General features: G+C 41.8%; 1 non-coding gene across 1 annotated transcript; it reads right to left on the reverse strand.

Annotated features, from left to right (window-relative positions):
- Positions 1-4132: 4132 nt before the first annotated feature.
- On the reverse strand, positions 4133-4207 carry Trnas-uga. Its single transcript has one exon. It is a non-coding gene; the product is annotated as a tRNA-Ser (tRNA).
- Between the last annotated feature and the right edge of the window lie 2781 nt (positions 4208-6988).

Raw genomic sequence — 6988 nt, forward strand, 5'->3', positions numbered from 1 at the left:
AGCAACGTTTCCCACACACTTTTTCACTCAAATGACGCACTTCCATTACGTCATGATGCTCCACGAACCAATATTGTAGCTTCTGTGACAGATTAAGCGGCGAAGCTCGCTATTCCCACGAAACACTCATTTCTCACTGTTTTTCTACGCAAGCAACAGCGTCCTTCGCTGAACATTCTGCAACTTCTGGTGGAGGAGTTGTAACGCCGGAAATGCATATCCTCCTATTTCCATCTATTGTACTATAATTTTTTTTCCTTATTTTGTTACCTGAAGATATGACATTTCTGTGCCTTTATATATTGTAATCGTTTTACTATTTGTATTTATGTCGATGTATAATTGGTTTGTTTTGTAAAAACTATTTGTATTTTTACGCTGGGTCTTGCCAAGGGAAAACTATGTTATCGAACGATTTCATCGATAGGACGTGTGGAGAACCAAAGAGTTTATGATCTTTGGTAGTGTGAACTCTGCCTGGTGGAGCGCGGGCAGAGCAGAGGGAGTCTGGCTGGGGTAGGGCGGTGGAGCAGGTGTGTTGTGTGACGCTCCGCGAGTTGTCGTGCTTTCGGGGTTTGGCAGCATGTAATTGCGCTCGGCTTGCTATGTTAGTTTCTGACATGATGTCGCGGACGGTAAGCGTTAGCTGGCACACATCAAGAACCCGTTTCGGCTGGAGACCGTTTCGAGAAGAAGGCGCGCCAACATCCAGCTTCTGCAACAGCTACGGCCGACAATGAGTGATTGTCGCCACCCCCTCGACCGACGACTCCAGACCTTCAATCAACCAACAAGGAAGACTGGAAGCACGTAAAGTTTTAGAACTGTATGCCAGACCTCAGCTTCTAATATTGTTCCATTTGCCTCACAAAATTACAGCAACTTAGCATGAACCTTTGTTGTTCATTGCCCCAATTGCATTACCAAGCAGGGTCACTTCCTTTTCTGGAATGAACCCGAGTGTAGTTGAAATTCAAACGCAAGTATTAAAGTAACATCATTCGATTTCACTGCCTTAATTTCAAATTTCAGTTAAGGTATTCATAGCTGGCTACAATATTTAGATTACACAAGCACAAATTAAGAGTGCGAGTTTTGTTACCATATTTTAGCTTACCTGTGACGGCAGCTCAGCTTCGTACGTACTAAATTTTACTATTGTTAATTCTTCACAATCATTTAATTCAAGTTCATAGTTAAATCTCTTATTTGTAAATTGCGCAGATTCAAGTAGCTTTTGAAATGATTGTTGAGGTAGCCGAAGACTAACCTTGTTTTACTGAATTTCGTAGTGCTGCAGAAACAAAGTTCACTATTAATTTCAGTCACTAAATTAACTTTCAATTTCCCGGTTTTATTAAATCTTTTGCTAAATTAAGTCAGAGTGTAGCGAAATTTATTACTTCTGGCAAACATTCAGTTTTCACACAACACGTCAACCTTCAGTTGCCACGCTTTTAGTGCTAATTATATGTGGAATAACCTTTCTTTTTCAGTTATTATAGTAGTTGTCCGTAGGACTGGCGACCGTAATTTTCCTCAAATCTCAAATATCTGATTAACACCAATTAATTGTTAACGTAACGACCGCACATTTCCTTTCTTTATTAATTTTACCCTTTTCTCAAAATTAATTTTCACCAATTTCATTTGCATTGTTCCTTTCATTTAGATGTAACCTCCTCCCTCTTTACCGACAGATTAAGTTTGGTGGCGACTGCTTTTCCCAAATTGCCATTAGGTACACCCGGTTTAATTTTTACTGTCATTAAGGTCGATAAGTGAGGGGGAGGTGACAGAGTCACCGCTGGAAATCAGGGCAAAGATTTCAGAGAAAGCGCATCTACATTTGAATCTTTCCAGTAATTACCTTAGATGCTCATTGGCGATTTCGTGCTACATTTTTTCTCTACTGACTTTAAGTACAAAAATATGAAACTATCATAAACAAAAATTTAACAAGAGCCAAACAAGTAAATATAACAGATGAACAACATGAAATATACATTTTCTGTACAAATATACATTTTCTGTACAAGTGAGTGCATTAGATAAAGTTTCAGTTTTATGTAACTGAAAACTGGCTCAGACACTCGAAACACATTCAGGAGAAGTGGCATACAAATTTAAATTATCCCTCTCAGAATTAATCTACCGTTCTGTAGCACCGTACGCTTCTTTTGTTGTATCGGGATCCGCATCAGAGATCTGCGCTTTCTTGGTAAATACTCTTAACTGATCTGTCCAAACCCGATTCACATATCGCCCTCACAGTGCCAATTCTGTTAGCATCCCTCTCCTGGTACCCAAGATTTACAAAGGTTCTCCGCTTGGGTTGCAAATTTATAACAGCACCACTATATAGGACACCCATGGTAGCTCCAAATTCTTCCACCAATCAACTGTTGTCTTGTTTAGGAAAGGACATGCAGAATGCAGGAACCATTAAACCTACATTAATTAGTTTCATAAATTACTGTAGTAATAACTTGTGAATGTAAATGCTAAAGAGCTCAGTTAAACACAGAAAATTCGAAATTTTAATTATTGAAACTGAACATAAGATATACCATTCCATCATAAGCGTAGTTCCTTGCAAAATCATATTTACCAACTTCTTTATCCTTAACAGTATCCAAAAAAATTCTGGTATTTGTAACTATAAATATGTAAGTTGTATATATTATTGTTCACGTGAGCTAGTAATGGATTTTGATTTTCTCATCTTTATACATTAACACATAACCGTTTAACTTGCTTACAAAGTGAATTAGATATCATTACATCGATGTTATTCGTATTCGTTTAACAAACAACTAAGTTTGAGTGTCGTCCATTGACAATTGATATGTGTCTACGTGTAGCAGTCGTCGGTTTATTGGTGCCCTTATCGTTGCCTCATTTAAAGAAAGCATGGGTAATTGTTTCACACTTTTCCAGACTTCTGATTAGTGATGATGATGATGGTGATGATGATGATGATGATGATGATGTTTGGTTCGGGGGCGCTCAACTGTGCAGTCATCAGCCCAATTTTTACACAGCCCAGTTTTTTACACATTCCAGTCTAGGCACTCTCACGGATGATGATGATTATAATGATGATGACAACACAAACACCCAATCCCCGGGCAGAGAAAGTGCCCAATGTGGCAGCGAATCGAACCCGGGAACCCGTGATCCACAGGAACCAATGCTAGCCACAAGTCCACGAGTTGCGGACGTTCTGATTAGTGTTTAGTAATACATGGCTTTATTATTCAAGCCGCTTTGACAAATGACTTAGGCTCCAGTTTAAAGAAGGCAAATTCAAATTTAAATCCCTTCTCTAGTAATGAATATACAAGTATATTGTGACATACTGCACTGTCATTCCTACATACGTATTGTAAACAAATTAATACCACAAGACATAGACCAGTGATACAGAGGCATAAAGTAGATGTAATTTCTACAGTTAAGTTGCACGAATAAAGTAAACGAAGAAAAAAATAGTAATTACTGGAGTTAAGTGTCCCATGCAAGATCTGAATGGGACATGTTTGTGAAACTTCATATACTGGAAATTCCTTACCCTATGGGATAGCTGACAACCATGGCTCTCCGACTATTTTTGAACCTTTAAGTACTAGAAATCTCTTATTATAAGTGCCGAGTGGCCACCGCTGCTCTCCGACTTACTTCGTTGGACTAGTGATCCTGTAAGAAAGGGAACTAGTGATCCTGTAAGAAAGGGTATCAGAGAGAAATGGCTTCGCCACAAACATGTTTCGAGGATGAAACCTTGCCTCTGCGGGTGCATTGCACAAACGTGGTGCTCCATAATATCCTTATTTCCTGAATAGCCTGTCAGCACGCCTTTATTAATTTTGGGAAGTAGGAGAGATGCTAGCAGTACTGAATCGGTAGGGAAGTTGTGTGACATGCGTGGATACTTCAGTCGGTAAGAGGAAATGGCGATGTTCAACTTCATATTCCCTTTGTTCCGTCTGCCAACAAGTTTCATTAGGTAGGGACAGGCGATTGCCGGGTTGGTTCTGCCAGACAAGATAAATGACATTCTTTGAAACAAAAGATTTAAGCTGCTTACAAATTATTTACTATCTGAAACTTCCTGGCAGATTAAAACTGTGTGCCCGACCGAGGCTCGAACTCGGGACCTTTGCCTTTCACGGGCAAGTGCTCTACCAACTGAGCTACCGAAGCACGACTCACGACCGGTACTCCCAGCTTTACTTCTGGCAGTACCTCGTCTCCTACCTTCCAAACTTTACAGAAGCTCTCCAGCGAACCTTTCAGAACTAGCACTCCTGAAAGAAAGGATATTGCGGAGACATGGCTTAGCCACAGCTTGGGGGATGTTTCCAGAATGAGATTTTCACTCTGCAGCTGGGAGAACCGGTCGCGAGTCGTGTTTCGGTAGGTCAGTTGGTAGAGCACTTGCCCGCGAAAGGCAAAGGTCCCGAGTTCGAGTCTCGGTCGGGCACAGAGTTTTAATCTGCCAGGAAATTTCATATCAGCGCACACTCCGCTGCAGAGTGAAAATCTCATTCTGGAAACATCCCCCAGGCTGTGGCTAAGCCATGTCTCCGCAATATCCTTTCTTTCAGGAGTGCTAGTTCTGCAAGGTTCGCAGGAGAGCTTCTGTAAAGTTTGGAAGGTAGGAGACGAGGTACTGGCAGAAGTAAATCTGGGAGTACCGTTCGTGAGTTGTGCTTCGGTAGCTCAGCTGGTAGAGCACTTGCCCGCGAAAGGCAAAGGTCCCAAGTTCGAGTCTCGGTCGGGCACACAGTTTTAATCTGCCAGGAAGTTTCATATCAGCGCACACTCCGCTGCAGAGTGAAAATCTCATTCTATTTACTATCTTTCTGACACTAAACACATCAAAGTCGGCATCTTCTACATTGAATCTTTATATTTTGACGGCTTTTTACTTGATCCATAAAACAACAGAAAGTAAACCGTAACCAGATTTAGTCTGCTATTTATGTTTCGGCTGTAGAACGCTCAGCCGTCTTCGGAACGACGCTCAAAGATTGACTGTAAAGCGCTCCAGTTCACCTTACATACCGGTAGAGAGAGCGAGGTCCGTAAAAGAACACGACAGATCATTGTCGAGGGAACCACCAACGCGCAGCAGACATACACGTATGCTACCGGGACGCTTTTGTAAGGCGTAACGTTTCACAAATTCTTGTCTACTGGAGTCAACTGCTTCCATTGCTGGATTCCACATTTTTCAAGACTAAAATCATCATCACGACGAATTACATCATTCGTCAAACGCATTTCAGTTGTTTCTCTAGAGAGTGAGACCCAGAAGGATGGGCCGGATGTAGAAACCCGGACGCTCTCATAGTCCATAGCATGGTTTGATTGTATAAAGTGTTCCGCCACAGGAGATGTTTTAGGCGGGAGCAGGCGGACATAGCGTCGATGCTCAGCCAACGTTCCAGAACTGCACGCAAAGAACGCCCGATGTACGGCAAACTACACTGACAGGGGTTAATCGTGGTACTACCCAATTCTTTAGAAAATGAAAATTACAATCTCATCACGGTTATTTAAAGAAAATAGGAAGCCCGGAATCACTGGTGGTGGACAAGCTTGTGATTCGACAATGAGATTTTGACTCTGCAGCGGAGTGTGCGCTGATATGAAACTACCTGGCAGATTAAAACTGTGTGCCCGACCGAGACTCGAACTCGGGACCTATCCCTTTCGCGGGCAAGTGCTCTACCAACTGAGCTACCAAAGCATGACCCACGCCCCGTCCTCACAGCTTTACTTCTGGCAGTACCTCGTCTCCTACCTTCCATACTTTACAGAAGCTCTCCTGCGAACCTTGCAGAACTAGCACTCCTGAAAGAAAGGATATTGCGGGGACTTGGCTGTGAGGCTGTGAGGACGGGGCGTGAGTCGTGCTTGGGTAGCTCAGTTGGTACTGCACTTGCCCGCGAAAGGCAAAGGTCCCGAGTTCGAGTCTCGGTCCGGCACACAGTTTTAATCGGCCAGGAAGTTTCAAGCTTGTGATTGTTTTACAGTTTTAATTTGACTCAAAGCAGACTTTATAATAAACTTCAATTCGGACACTTGCCCTCTTACTGATGCAATATACAAATATGCACTTTGATTGAATTACGTAAACACGAATACGAATCATATTATTTTGCGTCCGCATCCAAAATCATTGATAGTAGGCACGGTGAATAATCAGTCACAAACAATCGTTCTTGTTTAACCATGTCTCAAGAGACTGATAACACTATACACAGCCACATAAAACCACCACTTCATAAAGAACAAACAGATCTTCAAGCTTAATAAAACTGAACTGCCCACATAAAGGTCCACAGTGAAACATGCTTATACTAAAAGTATAAAGTGGGCGAACCAAAGTCGCAAAACTTGCACACAGGAATAATAACATGTTGCACGTTCATTAAAGATACGCAAAAGATTAACATAAGTATTAAATAAGAAGGGCTAGTAATAACTCAACCATTAAAATGACTTACAGAAACGCCAATATTAACAAGGTGGCCTCACATAATTAACGGACATAATGACTCAGAATGATTCCCAGATTGCACTTTAGAGAACAGCGTTAAGTCCCATAGCAGTGTTTGGAAGTAATAACGCTACGGCCGGCAGGCAATACGAGCCTTCACTCCCCACAGCTCGTGCGCATGGTCACATAGCAGCCGGTATATATTTATATATAATCCGCCGGTATATATTTATATATAATCCGACCGGCCCCACAATGAGAGGTACTGACAAGAATCCATAACCGCGCTGACAACAGGAAACGGGCAGTCTTAACAAATGGCCTGCAGCACAAATAGATTGCAACGAAAACAAGGTCAAATCACAGCCACACTGGAATATATAACAAGCACGCTCCCAAACTCTTAAGGAGCAATACACTAACATTACCCGTCTCCCAGTAAATTATCAGGAATTTTAGAGATCACTTCAAGTTGCC

This window comes from Schistocerca piceifrons, chromosome 6, assembly GCF_021461385.2.
Source record: "Schistocerca piceifrons isolate TAMUIC-IGC-003096 chromosome 6, iqSchPice1.1, whole genome shotgun sequence".
Taxonomy (NCBI): domain Eukaryota; kingdom Metazoa; phylum Arthropoda; class Insecta; order Orthoptera; family Acrididae; genus Schistocerca; species Schistocerca piceifrons.